This window comes from Lissotriton vulgaris, chromosome 10 (genome assembly GCF_964263255.1).
Source record: "Lissotriton vulgaris chromosome 10, aLisVul1.2, whole genome shotgun sequence".
Taxonomy (NCBI): domain Eukaryota; kingdom Metazoa; phylum Chordata; class Amphibia; order Caudata; family Salamandridae; genus Lissotriton; species Lissotriton vulgaris.
Window position 1 is genome coordinate 307,116,976 of NC_141698.1, and position 21,320 is coordinate 307,138,295.

Below are 21,320 nucleotides of genomic sequence, written 5' to 3' on the forward strand. Positions count from 1 at the left end.
CAGTGGGAGAAGCAGAAACAAAATGGTATTTATAATACCATTTTAGGTTTCTGCATCTCACGTTGGGAAAAAGCAGTGGGCAAAGCTCCTCCACCCACATGTAGGAGCCGCCCCAGTAGAGTCCTCACACGGTCCAGCTCATTAATTTAACCCCTCCGCCGCAGCCAGAATTCTGCGCCTGTGGGGCACATTCCGATCGTGGGCGTGGTCATGACGGCCCCCAGCCGTCATCAGCACACGCCCACCATCAAGCATGACGGCCCGGGCCGTCATCAGCATGGAAGGGGTTAAAAGTCTCACACCTTCGCTGTGTTTTCTTGATAATACATATCCATACCTTATTTTGCAACTATGTGTGTTGATTTGCATGTTACTCATGGCTAACACATCAATTGTTGGTAGTGTTGGAAATGTAAATACTCTTCCATACCATCCATCCAATCCAATCCAGATTGACCCTAATAACCCTTGAATAAATCTCTCAAATGTAACAAGAGGCTAAATCTTGGCTCTAGAACAATCTTGATTGGTACACTGTGTGCTCCACATCTGGTGGAATCAGAAACACACAGGATCTCCCCTACTCGGACTTGAGCCGAGTTGCCATGTCATCAATTGATGCGACAATACATTGACATCTGCCTATGGCGGATAAAACCCACCAGATGGCCTACCCTTGAGTGTTCTTATTTAGTGATGAATTAACATTTTAGCATGTATTAAATGGTATTTCATGGAGTAAAGTGATGTACATTCTTGTCAGTTTACTATCATAAGATAACCAATCTTTGGTGACCCAGGGCATTCTCTAACATCATTTAGCACATCAGGATGTCACATACGCTTTAAGCATCATGTTTGGCCTAGAACAGAACCAGCCATTAGTCAATCATTTTAGAGCCATGTGAGGAGTCGTGCCTCTTCATCTGCAAGCTGGATGAGCTTTTCACGGCGTGCTGGACTTTTTGACGTGGGTGTTTTTTCCTCTTTCTGACGTGGGTGGCTTTTCCCTTCTGTTCCACACAACATTTGACCTGCCAGAGCATTTCATATTTCCTTTCTAGCAGTCGTAGGCGTTTATTCACAGCTAAAGAGTATCTGGCATATTGAAGAGTTGTGGTAAAATGATTCATTTTACTGTTTTTTTAAATAGAAATTTCATTCTAGTGGTAGCTACATATAAGCAGATGCACTAAACCAAAAACGCAGCGTGTTACAAATTGCAGGGTTTCTAGCCAACAACTCTACCCTCCAAAGACCGCACACACTTTGAGCTCTGTCAAAAACGAAACTGTTTTTCAGAGACAGTTTTCCAAAACACCACCTGTCTCGGAGAGCAATGTATCCAGCCTAGCCAGTAATGTGGCTCATGGTTCCTTTGAGCAGTTTACCTCCATGGCAATAATGAAAGACTAGGGGCCCAATTCACAAAATATGTAAGTTTACAATTGTTTCTCATTCACAAATGTATTTTACGAGTAGTATCTTTACGACTGTAGAGTCTCCGCAATAGTGCAGACACTGCACATAAAAAGACAGGACAGTCCTATTTTTTTATACGCAGAGTCTCTATCACGAGTGGGCAGACTCTGCTACTTATGAATAGGAAATCGTAAACTTAAACAAAAGTGTTAGTTTACCTTTGTGATTCAGGCCCACACATTATGAATGTACCAGTAGGATAAAAGGTAGGCACCATTATATATACTTTCCAGTTACAGGCCTGTTCTTTTAGTAATTGAAACCATTCCTAGCACATACCAAAATACTGGGGACAGCACTAGAAATTTAGTTTAGGAGACATATCTAAGTCTCAGAATTGAGACAATACAGCTTAGCAACCAGTTCATGTGTCAATCACTTTTTGATGTGTGTAGTGGGAGGGGTGTATTCCTATGTATAACTAGTGTGTGACCTTGTAAGAGTTGGAATGGGATTTGTGTTCTATGTATATTGTACAGATTCATTCGAAAGCCAGTGTTCAATGCATTATAATACATAAAACATCTTTCTTTTGAGTCTTATTTCTATCCTTAGCATCTGTAAGCCAGAGACCATATGTTCACAGAACTATCTGGAGGCAATTAATATGAACTAAAGGCTACCATAACGGATGCTGTTCAGATTTATAGACGGATCACATAACGCAAGGACTTCAAGTTCTAATTTAAGACAGGTCTCTGTCACAGTTTGTGGCTGAATGGTGCCTCAAATTCTTAGGAGCTTATTTACGAGATGCCTTCACTGCTGGTGCGTGAAACTTTTTGGCACGCCAGCGGTGTAGGCAGTACTCCACATTACAAGTCAATGCATGTTGGCAAATGAGTATGTTCTTGTAGGCCTTCATCAGATTGTACCTACTCTGGAACGGGCTTCGCAATGCAGGGATTAAAATATGTATGGTAGGCATTCCACCTCCAAAAAAACTGCGCAAAACCCACATAATTATATTTATGGTTTCACCAATGTTTGAGGCAACTTCGGCAAGTGTCACACAGACCCTAAAATGAGTCAAACATCTTGTGTACCCGCAACCCAGGCGTTAGAAATATTGCATTGGCTGTACTATCTAAGGACAAGCCACACAAAACAGTGTGGAAAGCTCAACTAAGCCATGGAGGTACTTATCTTGCTGCTGGGAGTTGTGAGTAGACCACCACTGCCACCGCCACCACCATGTAGGCAGGAGAAGGGAGTGAGTTTAACACCAGCAGACTTCCCTTATCAACCTCAGGAAGGAAGAGACCATCACATACTACAGAGTCAGAAAGGAGTCCAGCAGAGAACTGCTGACCAGATAGCTCCAGGGCTCCAGCCACCCACTTCCAGGCCCACCAACATCCCTCCACAGGTCAAGCAGTGGCAGGAATATCACATGTTATGTTATGTTAGCCGGATTTGTAGAGCGTGCAGCTGCCCCAGCAAAGGGGCGTCCCGACATCCATCTTGTTCTGCCTTCCTACCCTCTGTCCTGGATGCCATCATTCACTTCACACCCAGTACCTCCTCTTCCACAACACACAACAACTGCAGCTGGAGACCATGCAAGGTTTCTATGCCATTGCTGGATTCCCACATGTGCTGGGTGCTATGAACGGATATTCAACTGGTCCCCCCTGCAGCACCATCACATCTGTAGAAATCCTGGAATCACACAAATCCATCAATGTCCAGACCATCGTGGACCATTGGGGATGTTTACCAGTACACTGGCAAAATACCCAGGTAGTGTGCTGCATGCCTACATCTTCAGGTACTCCATCATTAATGATCAGTTTCAGAATGGGTGATATGGGAAGGGGCTACATGTTGGAAAGCAAAACCCAAGTACATAACACACCTACTAACACTAACAATTTCATGGACGCCCGAACTGCTGCAGCTGGGGAGAATAACTTGACCTGAGGGTGACGTGACTGCCTTTCTGTCTGCACTGCCATCTGCTATCGTTGGGGCGCACTCTTCACGCACCTGTGCTAACAACGAGGCTCACATCCACTCTTGTGGGACTCCAAGTCTCAGAGTGCAACGACTGGCTCCAATCCCACGCAGCTGGATGGGAGGAGTCATCTGAGCCCACTTAAGCCTCGCTAACATCCCGCGGCGCAAACTGCTGCTGCTGGGCAGAATAACTTGACCCGAGGGTGACGTGATTGTCTTTCTGCCTGCACTGCCATCTGCCATCTTTGAGGCGCACTCTTCGCGCACCGGTGCTGACAACGACGCTCACATCCACTCTGCTGTGACTCCAAGTCCAAGAATGCAATGGCTGGCTCCAATCCCCCGCAGCTGAGTGGGAGGTGTCATCTGAGCCCACTTAAGAGCAGCTCACATCCCGCGGCGCAGGATGCGCCCGGGCCGAAACCGGGGTCAAGGGCGGGCCCGTCCTGCGCCCGTCATCACCAGGAAGAGACAGGGCCTGCCCTCTGGTGCTGGAACGCTATGAGAGTCTAAGCCCGGTTAGAAAGGTACTGTGCATCCATCCTCCTTACTTACCCCCTATTCACTCAGAACTTAACATCTGTACACTGACTGAACTATCACTGATAAAGGTGGAAGAGCCAACCCACGCAATTGCAAACTATTCTCTTTGATATGGGGAAAAAAAAGTTGATGGAAAGTGGTGGAGGGGGGTGGTTGGTAACCTGGGTAGAAGCATTAAAGGGAAAAAGGCAAGGAAGGTAACCAAGCACTCTGGTAATAACTGTGTAATGGACCGTATAGATATGCTGATTGAAGAATGCGAGGATATCTTAGTACCAGACACAAACACGAACACGCATAGGAAGTAGGAAGAAGTTTCCCTCTGGTAATGTCCTAACTTTGTGTGTTAGCTCTGGAAAGGGCCCCATTATCCCAGCCATGGTTTCAATGCGCAAAAAAGGTCCCATAGATACTAAGGGAGTGAGACGAACAAATACAGCCAGGGAGGATGATTCCGTTGCTAGTGCTCCTATCCATGAAGAGCTAGGGGGCAGCCATCCCCAAATTCTTTGCCTACAGTAACTTGTTCTAATAGGTATGCTATACTGTCAAATATCCAGGGGGATGGAATCATGCAGCCCCCATACAATCTTCAGCTGATATCACAGAGCCGGTTGTTAAGGAAACACCGGAAATGCAGAATATACTCAATGTGGTATCCTCACTTCGATATGAAATTGGGACTATGAGGTTATTGATGGAGAATATGACTGTGGGGGTTAGGCTCTTGACTGAAGGAGGGCCCTTTCAACTGAACCATGCAACCAATGCAGCTACCAACCCCGCCACCTAGTCATCCAACTGCCCAGGCAAAACCAACCGCCCGCTGATCACTGGTAGCCAGAAGAAAGCTACCCCATTTTTCAGCGAGGTGGTTAAGCGGAAAACGTTCCCAACATCTTCATCATCGAGTTTTAACACAATTAAAGCTCTCCCTTTACTTGGATTACACCTGCCCTCATAATACAGAAACATCAAAAGGGCACTCATTGCTCGACAAGAGCAGTAATAGGAGTACTAACATCAACACCCCTTCAAGTATAAATAACAAACATAGTACACAAGAAGGGAAGTGGGACCAGAGCATTGCCAAGGCATATAATAGTCATAGAATATATATGGTGAACGTTCTAGCAAAAGCCCATAAAGTGTGGATTCCTTGTGTGGATGCATTGACCAATAAGGTTATCCACTGGATATGCCACATAAGGGGATGTCGTTCAGTGATTAGAGAAGATATTACCAAGGTGTGCGGCTCACTTCCCCTGCCAATCGATTGGACTGCATAGAACTAACCTTTCAGAGAGAGGAGCTGGCCGAATATCTATTTGCCCTTAAATTTAGAACTAGCTCCCCTGAATTTTCATCTATCCAACTAAGGAGGCTCCTGTTTATAACCCTGAGTAGCATCTACTTGGGATGGTCACAGATAGGCAGGATGGGCAGTTCCACATTAGAGTGTATTGATTGACTGGTAGGTGATCCTGGATTGCGCCATGGTGGTGCTGGCTATCCAACTGTCCCCAAGGGTAGGCACACAGTCATGAATTGCATTTACAATAGTAGCATTGCCAAGCCCTCTAAAACAGAAAACCCTGAGATCTTGGATAGCATCTCCAAAGATGCTGACAGTGTCCTATTAGAGCTAGGAAAAATGTTGTCCACCAAAGTCCCAATGGAGCTTGTTACGCAGTCTCACGAAAAAATTTTGAAGCACGAGTGCCTACTTTGTTAAGCATTCTAAGCCTAAGAAACCCGTAGGCCAGAAGCCCAGCCGCTGGTATAACAAAGAATGTAGGCAGGCAAGAGCGCTCCTTGGGAAGGTGATAAAAGATGGAGATCTTGCAATGGTACGTACAGCTAGGCAGGCATATAAGAGTGCTATGTACAAAGCCAAACGCTCCTGGGGCTAAAAAAGCTGGCAGGACCTTAAAGAGGCTAGCTCCCATAAAAATAATAAACTGTTCTGGAGCATCATAAAATGGGATCATCAGAGACAAGCCGAATAACCCCAAAATCATGTCATGAAGGAAGATTGGGTCAAACATTTCAAACCACAATATGAGCAAAGCCTACTAGGGAACAATATTGCTAAGGCCAGTTATGTAGTCTATACAGAAGAGGCTTTTAACATTAATGATGCAGTGTTAGCTCTCGATGCAGTAAAAGGCGGCAGAGCACCTGGCTCTGACGACGTTCCCGCTGATGTCTTTTTATATGACAAAACAAGATGGGGAAGATACATTGCCATAGAGGCCAATGCAGTTGCCCAAGGTGCCCCTGTACCGGACTCCTGGAAAGGAGCCGAAACAATTCCTGTGTACAAAAAAGGAGATAAATAATTACCAGGTAATTACTCACCAATTCGTTTGATTGATTCACTGCAAAAGATTGTAGGCAGAATGATCCTCAATAATATCAATGATCTGTCCCCCCTGCCGGCTGGGTTCCGGGCATACACCAGTACCATCGACCAGGTGTTTCGGTTCCTCTTATTATTATGGAAAACAGTGGTCCTGGGCAAAGGCAGTATATATGCTGCCTTTGTAGACTTACAATCTGCATTCAACCTTGTTCCCCGCTCATGTTTGTGGGTGAAGCTACAGAAAATGGGGTTGCATAATGAACTCCATACACTCATAATGAGACTGCACGAGAACAACTACGCCAAAATCCGTTGGAGTACTCAGGGCATGGTCACCAGCCCGTTTCCTATAGAAAGGGGGGTGCAAAAGGGGTGCGCTATGGCTCCCACCTTGTTTTCCCTGTTCTTTAATTGAATAGTCGATTGTGTGTCTCCCGTGAATACTGATGCCCCGATTTTAGCAGGTGTTAAAATACCAATTTGAATGTTCTCTGACGACACATTGGTATTAATCTTTGGAAAGTTTCGTCCTGACCTTGGTCTCAAAGTCAATGTGTCGAAGACAAAATTCATGGCTTTTAACCCGCATAGAGCTCTTAAAGGCAGTATATTCATGAATAATTGCCCATTAGAAAAGGTAGGAGTGTTCACATATCTGGGGGTACATATACAGAGTAGCCTAAAGTGGAACCTGCAAATTGATCTGGCATTACTAAAGCTTCGACAACTGGCTGGAGCGTTATAACTGGAGCACAAAAAGACACTTACTAAACCCATTAGACAAGTGCTCCAGGTATATCACATGAAAGTGGTCAGCTCTGCCCTCTATGGTGCCACATTATGGGGGGTTGAGAACACGTCTGAACTTACCGTGTCTGAGAATAGGTTCCTACGTAGTATCACAAATCTGCCCCAAAGTACACCATTGTGTCCGCTACACTATGATCTTGGAAGAAAGTTTTTATCAGACATTGTAAAATTAAGCCCAGTGTTATACTGCCTCAGGCTGTGGATAACACCGGAACTAAGGGCTAGATGTAGGTAGAATAGATTTACCGATTTTAAATTACCGAATTTTACCGATTCGGTAATTGAAAATCGTTAAATCTATGGTGTCGACATGTAGGTATTCCAGATGTGCTGGAATACCGAATCGGATGATTTCGGTATTTACCGATTCGGTAAATACCGAATCAGTAATGCCCATTCATTCCTATGGGCTTTGAAGCCCATAGGAATGAATGGGCATTACTGATTCGGTATTTACCAAATCGGTAAATACCGATTTACACAAGGGTGCAGGGAGTGTCACTTTGACACCCTCTGGCACCCCCAAAACAGCCTCAGGTGCCATGTGGCAGGCATACATGCCCTAAGGGCAGGTCTGCCTGTCACATGGCATAGGTGTGCATGCACACATGTGCATGCACACCGGAATCGGTATTTTACCATCAAATTGGATTTGATGGTAAAATACCGATTCGGTAAGGCCTCTGGGACTCTGAAGAGTCCCACCTACATATGGGTGGCTCAGAATCGGTAAATTTACTGATTTTTTGTTTTACCGAATCGGTAAAATTACCGAATCGGTAATTTTACGGATTCAGTAAAATAAAGCCCCCTACATACCATTCACCTATTTACCGATCGGTAATTGCCGAAAATACCTATTTTAGGCCGTTACCGACCGACCTACATCGGGCCCCTAAAACCTTATGCTACAGGTTTTACGGACATAATCAAATCTGACAGCTTCCATAAAATTAGATGACTCCGGGGTGTTAGAGATATCCTGGTTGATCTAGGTTTGAAAATGCTCTGGAAAGATTTGTCAATGGCTAGTTTTCCTTCAAAAAAGTACTTGAAGGAAAAATATTGGAAGGTGATCACTTTTAACACATTGAGGCATAGTAAATCAGCCACATTGACAGGAACATTCCTGGAATCCAAATACATCACGTACCTCAAACCGTACTGGGACATCATAGCAAAACCACTAGATAGGAAATTGTATTTCCAGTTGAGGGTGGGCTTGCTACACTTAAGATCTTTCACGTCAAGGTGGTCTAATTCAACTGACTACAAGTGTCCATATGCCCGGCCCACAAAGAATCGGTTGCACACATGATTGTTGCTTGTCCAGCCTATGCAACTCCTCGTTGAGTTTGACTGAGACCTTTATGTAAGCTGTTAGGCATATGTAGTAGTACGGGAGCCGAAGAATCCTATGAACAAACACTTCATTCACCATCCTAACAGCTGTTGCGAAATATCTTGCGTGGGCGTGGGCAATAAGGACAAAACTAATGCCATCATAAAAATTCAGTAGCTCAACTGCAAATGCTGATCTAGTGCTGTAAATATTTTAGCTACCTGTTATTTGGTTTTTCCTGAGCCGCAAGATCTATAAGAAGAAGTTAATGTCGTTGTGATCCCCCAACTTAGAATTGTGCATGATTTTTTATCTTTTTATAATACATGGATTTTTTGAAGTTTCGTTTTACAAAAGTCGACATATGTAGTAATTGCACCTTTGGAATTCTAATTTCTAATTTAAAACACTTGTAAAGCGCGACGTACACCTTGCGGTTTCTTGGCGCTGGGGGTTCATCAACTGAGGGAAAAAGACCAGGGAAAGAGTGAGGTAAGTTTAGGCGGGGAAAGCCTGGCAGAAGAGGAAAGTTTTCAGGTCTCTACGGAAGGAGAGGTACTGAGTTGCAGAACGAAGATTGTCTGGAAGTGAGTTCCAGAAAGTAGGGGCCAGGGTTGAGAAGTTGGACCCGCCCCACTTTTTGCGTGAGAAGCGGGGGATCTGAAGGAGGGACTTGGAGGAAGACCGGAGATCTCTAGCAGGGACATAAGGTTTAATAAGTGAAGTGATGAAAGCAGGGGCAGTGCCCTGACGGGCCTGAAAAACCATGCATCCGAATTGGGTTCTAATGTAATGATGGAATATGTTGATACATGCTTTTATGATTATATGTTGAATAAAGCTTAACAAATGCAAATACAAATGCAAATTGTATGACTTAATGGTCATCTCTGTTTCTGTTGATGGAGACACGTCCATATGTATGAAGGGTGTGCCTGCACCATGCATCATGGTACACAAGTAATGTGAACCTCCCAAGTCACACATGTCAAGGCAAGCAAAGCCACTTGGTGTGCCTTGAATTGCCTAAAGTTACAGAGTGATGCAAGCCTGGCCAGCAAGCCTGGCATCTGGTTATGTAGGTGGTTGCGGTGGAATACTAAAGCACAACCACGCAGAAGGGCCTTTGCTACCCGGAAGTGAGGCCTAGGTGTATCCGGGCTATGACGCCCTCCGCACAAACGGCACACAAGCCACAATGGAACAGGGCTGATACTGGAACACAAGAGGCAGGTAGGTAAGTTTTCAAATAGATCAAAAGTGCATTTGATATACTGTCTATGGTGCAAAATGCAGAGACTATCTAATGTGCGAAAGTGCCAAAGTAAGGTACAGAGGTAGGAATAAACGTCATAAATATGTCAGCAAGGTTAAAAGGTTAAAACCTGAGGGCATATTACCAACAACTAGCGATAAATATCGCTATGTTTGTTTAGCGGCGATATTTTTATCACCGAACTGCGGCGATTTTTATCGCTTAGGAACCTTGCTATTATCAAGGTTTATCTCCTAGGCGATAAAAATTGTCCGAAATGCATGAATATCGCTGAAAAGTCAGCGATATTCATGCATTACCGAGCTAATGCTCTTAGCCATGTTATCCACCCATCATTGGATAACATGGCTAAGAACTGCTCAGGGGCAGGTGTTAGCTTTTGGAGAAATTTGCGCTTAGCGTGAATATCTCCAAAAGTTGGTTATAGGAGATAGCGATGTTAGCGACTGTTTCTAGTAGGGAAAGCGTTGGATAGCGTAGGGGTAAAAATTACTATTCCCACTCCAGAGAGTGCAACAGTAGGGAAAGCGTTGGATAGCATAGGGATACAAATTACTATTCCCACTCCAGAGAGTGCAACAGTAGGGAAAGCGTTGGATAGCGTAGGTAAAAAAATACTATTCCACCTCCAGAGAGTGCAACAGTAGGGAAAGCATTGGATAGCGTAGGGGAACAAATTACTATTCCAACTCCAGAGAGTGCAACAGTAGGGAAAGCGTTGGATAGCGTAGGGGTAAAAATAACTATTCCAACTCCATGACATGAAAGCTACAATATGCACTGTGTATGGGTCCAATTTTGATGAGGCAGACATTTTTGAGTTTGTGAATGTGGAGTTAGCACAGTGGCCTATGCCATTAATATTACTTGGCGATTTTAACATACATGAAGACACCCATACTTGGGACTTTCAGCTTCAGCGATATCATGACCGTAAGCCGAAGGTATATCGGGCACTATATCAGTTACTATCTCAACATGGATTAGCGATGGATGGGCTAAGATAAATCCTGGTACTCCAGGGTATACTTTTTTTTCGTCTCCCCATTCTAAGTTTGCGAGGTTGGACTATATTTTTTTACCTCGGTCTTTAATTACTGGCGCAAGGATTCAAGTTATGCCTCGGATTACTTCGGGTCATAGTCCGATAGTTTTAGACGTGATTTGTATACAACCAATAGATCTAATACGTGCATTTACTTTTACCAAAAAATGTATAAGTGATAAGGAGTTCATAACTCATATTAAGCTTTGGCCAGTGCAATTTTTAGATTATAATAGAGGTACTGCTAGTCAACCAATGGTGTGGGATTCTCTCAAAGCGACGGTTAGGGGGGAAACGTGTAGCTACGGTTGGGCTAAGCAAAAAGAACAGAAAGCCATAATTGCAGGGCTGATTTAGGAACTTAGAGTGGCAGAATGTGAACTTATGTTGGTAATTCAGTCTAATGCTGACTCTCAAGCCGTACAAAATAAGGTTGCTAGTTGTAAAGCTAGGATTAAAGGGTGTTTGGAGTCAAGATATCTCTGCTCAGTTCAATACTTATAAAACCGAAAGATACGTATATGGAGAGGCAACGGGAAGATGTTTCGCAACAGAAGAATGCGGGGTAAACAGGCGTCTCAAAGCATTGATATGTTGGAGAAAGATATGGGCAAGTTGGTTGAAACTATAGATGGCATTATGGAGACTTTTCGCAGCTATTATCAAGAATTATATTCCCAAGAGGAAATTGCTCAAGATCAAATAGAGGCTTATCTTCATGATTTTGATTTTTCTAAACGTGGGCCTTCTGAGAGGGAAATGGTGGAGGCTCCAATCACTATGCAGGAGCTGCAGCTCGCTGTAGAAGATCTAGCGTTAGGGAAGACATCTGGCCCTGATAGACTTCCTTTGAAGGTCTATCCTTTATTATTTAGTGTTATCAAGGAGGATATGCTTGCTACTTTTATTATGACTCATCATGGTAACCCGCCGGCATCTAGGGATGATGCCAACATCGTAGTCTTAAAAACAAAAAATTGGCCCCCTCGGCTACCTGGGTCATATCGGCCCATATCATTAATTAATGCTGATGTAAAAGTTTACTCCAAAATATTGGCTACACGGTTGCTGCGAGTTACTCTGTGGTATCGGGTTCCCAAGGCCTACATGCTCCGTAGATAACCCACGTACACCGAAAGAACTGTTGGCACGGAAACTGAAAAGTACAAAGGATAAGTTTATTAAGACCCCATGGGGTGGTGGTACATTCCTACAGCACCCTTCGGCAATGCAAGAAGTATCACACCGAACGTTGGTGCGACACCTTTTTTATACATTTTTACAGGTAATAAAAAGTAGGCGGTACAAGGTTACAGAGCTTTATGTACATATATGGTCATTTTTGGAGCACAGCCAACTCATGGGAGGGGTTACAACTCCACTGGTCAGTTTGGCGGAACATTCCTGAGGGGTGACTGGTCAGTTGGGACTGCGCATGTACAGGTTTGACCGTTGCTAAAAATAGCCTGTTGCTGGGCAAAGTCGAGTGGTCAGTGGCACGGACAACGGACTAAAGGGCATGCTGACCACGAGGCCGCTCATTCCCTAAAATGGCCGCCGTAACATACAAGATGGCGTTTTCTAATATGGCCAAGTGAAGGGGAACAACGTGTAGCAAAGCTAAGCGCTAACCCGGCCATTGTCAAATTACGACAACTCCAATATTGGTATCTTGTCATCAGCATGGGTTTCTCCCTGGTCGAAGCACGGTAAACCATCTCCATTGGGTAATAGCGTTAATAGGTTACGCAACTGCACTTCAAAAGAATTTAGGTATTATTTTTTGGGATGCGGAGAAAGCCTTTCATCGGGTCACTTGGCTGTTCATATGGGCAATAATGCGTAGAATGGGGTTTGGTCCTTTGTTCATGCAGGCTTTACAAACCATGTATAGGAGTCCTCGGGCTAAAATATGTACTATGGTGCGTGTACTTGCGTATGCTGACGACATTGCGGTGGTGACTTTGGATCCTGAGTCAGCAATAAGGGAGGTTGAATGCCTGACGCAAGCATTTGGACAGGTTTCTGGGTATAAACTTAATATTTCTAAAACCCAAGTTGTCTGTACAGCGGGCCTGTGTGTGAGTGAGCCACGAGTTACGAAAGAGGCTAAGTACTTGGGGATTAAAATTAGGATGTCCACACAGGAGATAATTGACGTCAATTGGAATGATATAATAAGGGCTGTTAAAAGTCAGTTAGAAAAATTAGAATGTTTGCATTTGTCAATGGTTGGCTGCCATAATGTCCTTAAGATGTGTATCCTTCCCAAAGTGCTGTACTATTTTCGGACGGTTCCTTTGGAGCTGTCCAGGGCACTATTAATGCAGCTTCAAGGCATTACGGATAGGTTTATTTGGGGCTAAATACATGATGCTATTATGGAACGTGGTGGATGGGGGATCCCAAATTTGATTTTTTATTACTTAGTATGCCTTATACAAAATGCAAGGTTCATGGTACTCGGAGGGGCTGCACGGCTGTTTGAGTCACCTAATATCTACCAGATGGTATTGGGTAATCCGGCTTGTGAAGCTTTGTTGAAGTTTTATGAGCCAAGTTGCTTCAAGCGCACTAGATTTAAAATTATGACCGCAGCTTATAAGGGGTGGAAGTGGCTTCTGAAAATCTTGGCTATTCAACCGATTAATTTCTATACACCTTTAGATTCTAGGGCCATATTACCATCTATATTCTGGGATGCAAAGATGCGAACTTGGAGAGATAAAGGGATATGTCATTTAGGGGATTTTTATAAGGATGGTGCACTGGTTCAATTTACGGATTTAATGGGGCCTTACCCAATTTCTAAGAATGATTTTTTAAAATATTTGCAAGTACGAGACTTTTTATATAAACACCAACCACAACCTATTGTTAATATTACATTTATTGAAGCTCTCTCAAAAGGGGCTAAGATTGGTGTTTTGTATGAAATGCTACTTTCAAAACAACGGATGATATTGAAATGCAGGATGTTTAATGGCAAAATCGATTGGGTTGCTCGGGCTCATTTTTGCAAGACTCAATTGACATGGCGGGTGCAATAGTTTTGTCTGCAAATTTACGCACTCAACATTATAAAACCGTGTTTAATTTATATCATACGCCAGTGAAAATGATGAAGTGGGGTGATATTTATGATGGAAAATGTTTTCGATGCCAAATGGATGAAGCAGATTGTTCATATATTTTTTTATTGTAATGCACTTTCTCAGTTTTTAGAGGAATATTTGTTTGCAACAATAAAGGTGCAATGTCATATTAGTCGTGAACTGCTGCTTTTCGGTGTGGGTATCGATATATAAAGTGCACAGAACTGCTATCCCACCGATATTTTCTTTTTATGGCAATGGCGGTAGCTAGATTATGTATTGCTACAATGTGGTTGAAACCTGAACCCCCTGTCTTCGAATTGTGGGGAGCTAAGTTTTACAATGTGTTCCATCTAGAATTTAATTTATATTGCATAAATCTAGGAAAAAAACAACTAGGGTTGAAGATATGGCAGCCAATGCTACAACATTCTGATCTTTCTTTGTGAGTGCAATGCTTTAGACATCCACTTTAGTATTGTTTTAAATGCTATTGATTTTCCTTTTTTCTTGCCTTTTTTTGTATGCTATGAACTGAACAATAAAAAAAAGAAAGAGGAAAGCGTAGGGGTACAAATTACTATTCTAACTCCAGAGAGTGCAACAGTAGGGAAAGCGTTGAATAGCATAGGGGGGAAAATTACTATTCCCACTCCAGAAAGTGCAACAGTAGGGAAAGCGTTGGATAGCGTGGGGGTAAAAATTACTATTCCAAATCCAGAGAGTGCAACAGTAGGGAAAGCGTTGGATAGCGTAGGGGTAAAAAATACTATTCCAACTTCAGAGAGTGCAACAGTAGGGAAAGCTTTGGATAGCGTAGAAGTTAAATATAACATAATTATAAATAATTGTTGTAAATAAAATAATTAATAATTGAATTTTTAAATAACTCTACATCATTTTCAAATACCCATTAATAGTTACTAAGAACATAATTACAATTAAATAATTAATGAGCAACAAATTAACAATAAATACCAATAGATAATAATTAATAAATATTAATGACCAAATAATAAATATTGAACAATAAAATATTTTTCAAAACAAAAAACATATTAATTAAAAATTGAATACCAATTAAAAAATGGTAAACAATAAATGTATTTTTCAATCAAAAAATATTTTGTATGAAAAAATAATTACCAATTAATAAAATATAATTTGCAATTAATAAAAAGGAATTAACAAATAAAACTATGAATTACCAGTTAGAAAAAAAGTACTTACCAATTAAAAGAAATGATTGCCAATTAAAAAATGTAATTACCAATTACAAACATTAATTACCAATTAAAATAATTAATTACCAATTAAAATAATTAATTACCATTTAATAATTAATTAAAAATTAAATAATTATCAATACCAATAAAAAGAAAATCATTACTTAATTACAATTAAATTACTTCCCACCCAATTCCACTATAAACCCACAACCTGCTACAGAACTTAAACGCAAAAATTAATAAAAATTAATTTACAATAACTAAAAAATAATAATCAATTTACTATAATTAAATTACTTCCCACCCTATTCCCCTATAAACCCACAACCTGCTCCAGTTCTAAAACATAAAATTAAATTAAAAATAACATTATTAACATATAAAAAATAGTACACATGTAATTTCAAACAAATTAAATACTTAACAAAAAACATATAACACATACATATAAAATACATAATAAAATACATAACAACAAACAAATATCGATATTAGTAACATTGAAATTAGTAACATCAATATATTTGATATCGATATTACTTACCTTAGGGTCGATATTCTGTCCAACGATATTCTTGACCTCGATATTCTTCACCTTTGATATTTACAAGTCGATATTACTGTAGGTCAATATTTAGGAATCAATATTTAGACTGTGCACCCCCAATGCTGCCAGTGAGTGTCAATACAAAGTGTTTGTAGCTCTGTAAGGATTGTGCATGATGTATACCATTTATAACATTGTAATATGTATGGAGTAGCCTCATTCACCAATGAAGTAGCACACAGTTAACTGTGGGCGTAGTTTGCGAAGTAGCGCTACGTGTAGCTACGCGAAGTACACTTCGCACTACGCGTAGCAACGCGAACTGCGTAGTGCACTGTATAAAATGTTGTTCTCACTGATTGCACATTGTCGGATGCTTGTTTGCACTGTGCAATCAGTGTTAACCGCATCTTGCACAGTGCAAGCAGTCATTTTCTGCCGCAGGAGTAGATTTCTACTTGAGCAGCAGCTTTCTCAAAGCGGACTGGTAGTTTCTCATTGAGAGTAGTCACAAGCACACGCAGCTACTCACAATGAGAAACGTGACCTCCCCACGTTGAGAATCTTGCCAGAAGGTTTATTTTCCACGCTTGTGATTTGTAACTTGATGTTCCTGATCGTGAATGAGGAAAAAGTCTTGACCGGATGTCATTTTGTTCGCTTGCATCGCCAACTTAACGTTGAAGACCGCGAACAAGCAAAAAATGACCGCTACGCTTGCTTGCACTGTGTTACGTGCAATTCGCGTAGCGCGTCGGGGCAATGTGTACAGGCCACATGATGAATGGCTCATAATCTGCTGTGGTGACGTTTGGTCTAGTATAGGTTGAATGCAAAAACATGAAAAAAAATATTGGTCAACAAAAAGTTACAACAACATGGCATGAGATAGGCTGAGCTTGTTTGGGCATGATATGCTTGCCTATGTCTGTATTTAAGCAGGAGCCCAGTGGGGGTGCAGTGTAACACATATCCCAGACAGCATTAACAATTGTGAACAGTGTCATGCTTTACTATCTACAGGTAACATTTTTCCCGTAATACTACTTCTACTATTGTTGTTTAGAACTATACTATGCTCTTGCATGCAGAATTCATTTTTCCTTGATAACAAGATTAATAGTGTGTAAGAAGATAGGCATGATTATACATTCATGGCGATCAACAAGTAATATTATGGGATCCATACATGTATCAGTAGCTATGTGTGAAGCCAAACTTCACAATCTGAGAAACTTGTGTGACCATGTGAGCAGGCCTGGTATCACAAATAAACATTCCTGCCTATAAAAGATGCTGCATATGTAGTTGTGAGGAGGCAAAGTTCTAGCTAATCATTGATTAGAGTAATCGCAGTGGATAAATAGAATATTGATGTGTGTTGCTGTGAGGGTTTAAGTTCATTGTTATTAGGAATCGTTAACTTCATTGCACCACTTAGGTCACAACGATCCTGAGGTATGTATGACAAATGTTATCCAACCTCAGATGTACCTGAGCATCACTCAGGATGTGCCATACCAAGAATATGTGAGATGAGGTGACAGAGGAACATTTTCAAAGATGCTATGAGGGATGTAAGGATGTAGGAGAGAAACTCTATTTGACCATTGAATTAGATGGTTCATCTTCAGACTGCCTGTCTGATGCACATGGCTAGAGTAATTGTCCACAAGGCAAGGTATAGGTCTATGGGCTGGCAGGTACTGACAGGATGTACGAAATCCTACCTCAGAGATGACATAATCGGTAGAAGTACATGTGGCACATGTCACCAGTCTACACATGGAAATGCACTCAAATGCCTAACTCAGGGCCTCATGCCAAATGTGTTATTCTGTGAAAATAATCTCATCTTTGCAAGGCGGTTTTCAATGTTGATACAACGTGAAAAGAACCACATGTAGGTCTGTAGTGTGTTGGCAGCAAACATCCCATTACATTGCTCACCTACTGGTGATGCTACTCCTATGGGTGTGCACCAAACTTGTCACCCTCGACTCATGGTGGAGGATTACGTGCTAGATATAGCACAAAGTAGTTAACATGAGATTTGCAGGATCCTTGCACAGACTCATTTAATGGATATGATTTTTGTTGACGTGCATCAAGGAAAGCAGCCTTGTTGACATGTGTGGACAGGCACTAGGATATGTAAAGGTCATCATGGTATTTTTGAAACTGTATACCATAAGCTATGAGTTAGGGTTTCTGGTATGTCTGAGTCAATATTGGTGGAGTGTCCAACAGGCCTGTTGTGTGGGACGTAGCCACACACCCTCTATCTATGTTTAGACAATCTGGCACTGAGCCAGTTAATGCAGCAATGTGTGTGGGATTGTGTATTTGCCATATGCATTTACCAATGCTGAGGCACACTATCTGTACTTGCTTTTTGTAACTCATTTACTGGGAGGGGGACCAACACCCACCTTGACGATTGTCCGACCTGCCTGCCTAGCATGACTAAACCCCCACAAACCACGTCCCTGATGGTTTCCAACACAGTTCCTCCCAACCCCTCCAGTTCGTCTCCCGGCCCTGCTAACACTACCACCCCGAGACCCTTGGTCTCCTCCCCTCTATCTCGCCATACTGTCTCTGAGGTCTCTAACACAGCTCATCCTAACCCCCATAGCTCATCTACTGGCCTTGCTAACGCAATCAACCCAAGACCCTTGGTCTCCTCACGTCTAGCTACGTACTCTGACTCTGAGACCTGTACCCCTCCAATGACCTATGATGCAGGTCAAGCTAGCCCTGCTAGCCCACAAACCATCCCTCCTATTGCTCCTAACACAGTCCATGCTAACCCTCCTAGACCCTCTACTGGGCCCCCCTCTTATATGGATATCAATACTCTGCACTCCAGAGCTAACAAAATAATTTAGAGCATCCACTTCTCCATTCTGGATCTAATGAACCTCCTTCACCTCACCGAACTCTCCATTGTTAGCCTCAACCCCTGCTTAACTCCACTTCCCCTCCTATCACAGAGCTCCACAAACCCCCATTACATCCATCCTTGAGGCACCTTCGCCCTTGTAAGCACCCTTGCCACCTATTGGAGGAGGAAACCCTAGTACTCGTCCTCTCCTACAACCCTTCCTTCGCCACACTAAATCCGCTAGACCTCACTGAAAAGGAAATCCTCCCCATTCTCCAAGACTACAAAGCAGCCCCAGTTAAACCCTTGCCTATCAGACGTGAGTGAAGAACATCCCATCTGCACGGTTGCTATCAACTCCTGCAGATCAGTTACCCTCTGTAACAGAAGTGTGATCAGAAGCAATCTAGCACCTGTACACCTGTCCGCCCCTACTCCCGATACTCCCTACGATCCTTCCTGATTGGTCTCTTAATTAGCTGCCGACCGGCAGTAAAGCATGCCGCCGATGTTGCTGCTCTCATCCAGAACAAAAATTTTGACTTGCAATTATAACAGAATCATGGCTAAACGATTCCTCATCCCCATGCCTAGACCTCTTAGTCCCTCCCAACTATAACATTGCTAGGCTGGACAAACAACATTGACAGAAAGGGGATGGCATCACATGCATCTATCGCTCTAACCTTCTTGTCACTGAACTTTTGGCAGATACCACCAACTCCTGCAAATACCTCGCCCTCTCTATTTGCAGTAACTCCACCCAACTGTGCAACATGCACATCTTTTACCACCCCTCAGGCATGAACGACTCCTTCACTGACCACCTCATGGAAATTCTCAAAGCAAAGAGTTCCTCCAACGCTAAAGACATTTTCCTTGGCAATTTCAACCTGCATTGGAACAATCCCATGGATCCTCATGTCAACGCCATTACCGACCTCCTGGCCGATCAAGCCCTGACCCAATCTTGTTCACTCGGAACTCACTCAAAAGGGGCCACTCTTGATTGGATCATCTCTAAGGAAGCAACCGTCAAGCTTATCTCTATAGACCGCTATGACTGGTCTGGCCACCACGCCATTGCCTTCCTACTACCTGGCACCCACAGACAAGGGCACCACAGCTGTTGCTTCCTAAACGCTGGGTCAGAGACACCAAGAACCTGGACCACAAAGAACTCGAGGCTCGGTGCAAATCCGACCTCCCCCCCTCGCATATCACAACGGTCAGTGACCTCAATGATCACTATTCTGCAACTATATTGAACATTCTGAATGACCTAGCCCCACTTAAACTAAAAAGAATTAAAATCAAAGATAGAAACCCCTGGTTCACTGGATCTCTCAACAATGAGAGGAGATCGCTCCGGCAAGCCGAAAGAATCTGAAGACAGCACCCCTCTGCCGCTCTCACCTAAAACTTCTCCGCCAGGCCAGACATACATATAACAGGAACATCCTCAAATAAAAAAATTAATTCTTCAGATCGGTACTGGGGAACGTTCAGAGCAGACCCCATGAACTCTTCAAACTGGTCAAACACCACTCCAACAAACTGGCCAAAACATCAAAAGAAAACCCCAAGTCTCTAATTTCATCCGAGGAATTCTCCTTGTTTTTTGGAGACAAAATCAACGAACTTAGCTCGGCCTAATTCTCTCAACCCCCCTGACCTGCCTCCTCCCGCCACGCCACCCCAGCAGGCTTCACCTAAGAATCAAGCACACTGGACCGACTTCACACTCTACGAGGAAGGCTCAGTCTCCAAAATCCTATCTACTTTAAACCCTAACAATCATTTCAACAACCCGCTCCGCTCTAACTGCCTACCTGGCGCTGCCCAATCCATTATTCCTAATTAGCGGCAACCTGTCCGCTCCCTCTTCGGTCATGGTTGGAGTCCCTCAAGGATCAACCCTGTCCCCCACCCTCTTCAACCTTTATTTCGAACCGCTTGCCGAAATCCTTCGACCTCAAATATCTCCCACCTTGTGTACGCTGACACCCTCGGATCTACATCAAAATCTCATCTCTCAAGGAGATTATCTCCCTGAATGAGGCCCTGAAGCTGACCGTCCAATGGCTCTCCTACAATCAACTCAAACTCAATGCAAAGGAAACAGAATTTCTTCTAATTTCCCCTCCAAAAACCGACCCTGAGACTCAGATGTGGATTAAGGCCATCACATCCTTAAATTGTCCACCGACCATTGTGGACTCGGCCAAGTCACTGGGAATAACCTTGGATTGTAACTTGAACATGCAGGACCACATCAACTCGAATGGTCAAATCTGCCAGATTACACCTGAGCTACCTATGGGAACAGAAACCCTTCCTTGACACTCCCGACTTAAAACTGGCAATCCAAGCACTAGTCATTTCTAGACTGGAATATGGCTGTTCCACCCTCTCTGGTTTACGGAAGATCTCCCTAGCACCTTTAAAAGCCTGCCTCAATGCGGCCGCCAGACTACTGACCGGCAAAAAGAAATTTGATCACAACTCTCCACACCTGAAAGCGCTGAACTGGCTTACTCGCGAAGCCAGAATACAGCTTAAGCTGGCATGCATCACACAGAATGCCTTATACTCAATCTCCCCTGCATATCTTGCACAGAAACGTGTGGTATCCGGAGGAATCAGAAACTCACGGTCCGCCAGAGACCTCCTACTCCAGCCTGCTCGCTTTCGGAAAAAAACAAACCTTATAATCGAGTGTTCGCTGGGGCTGCACCAA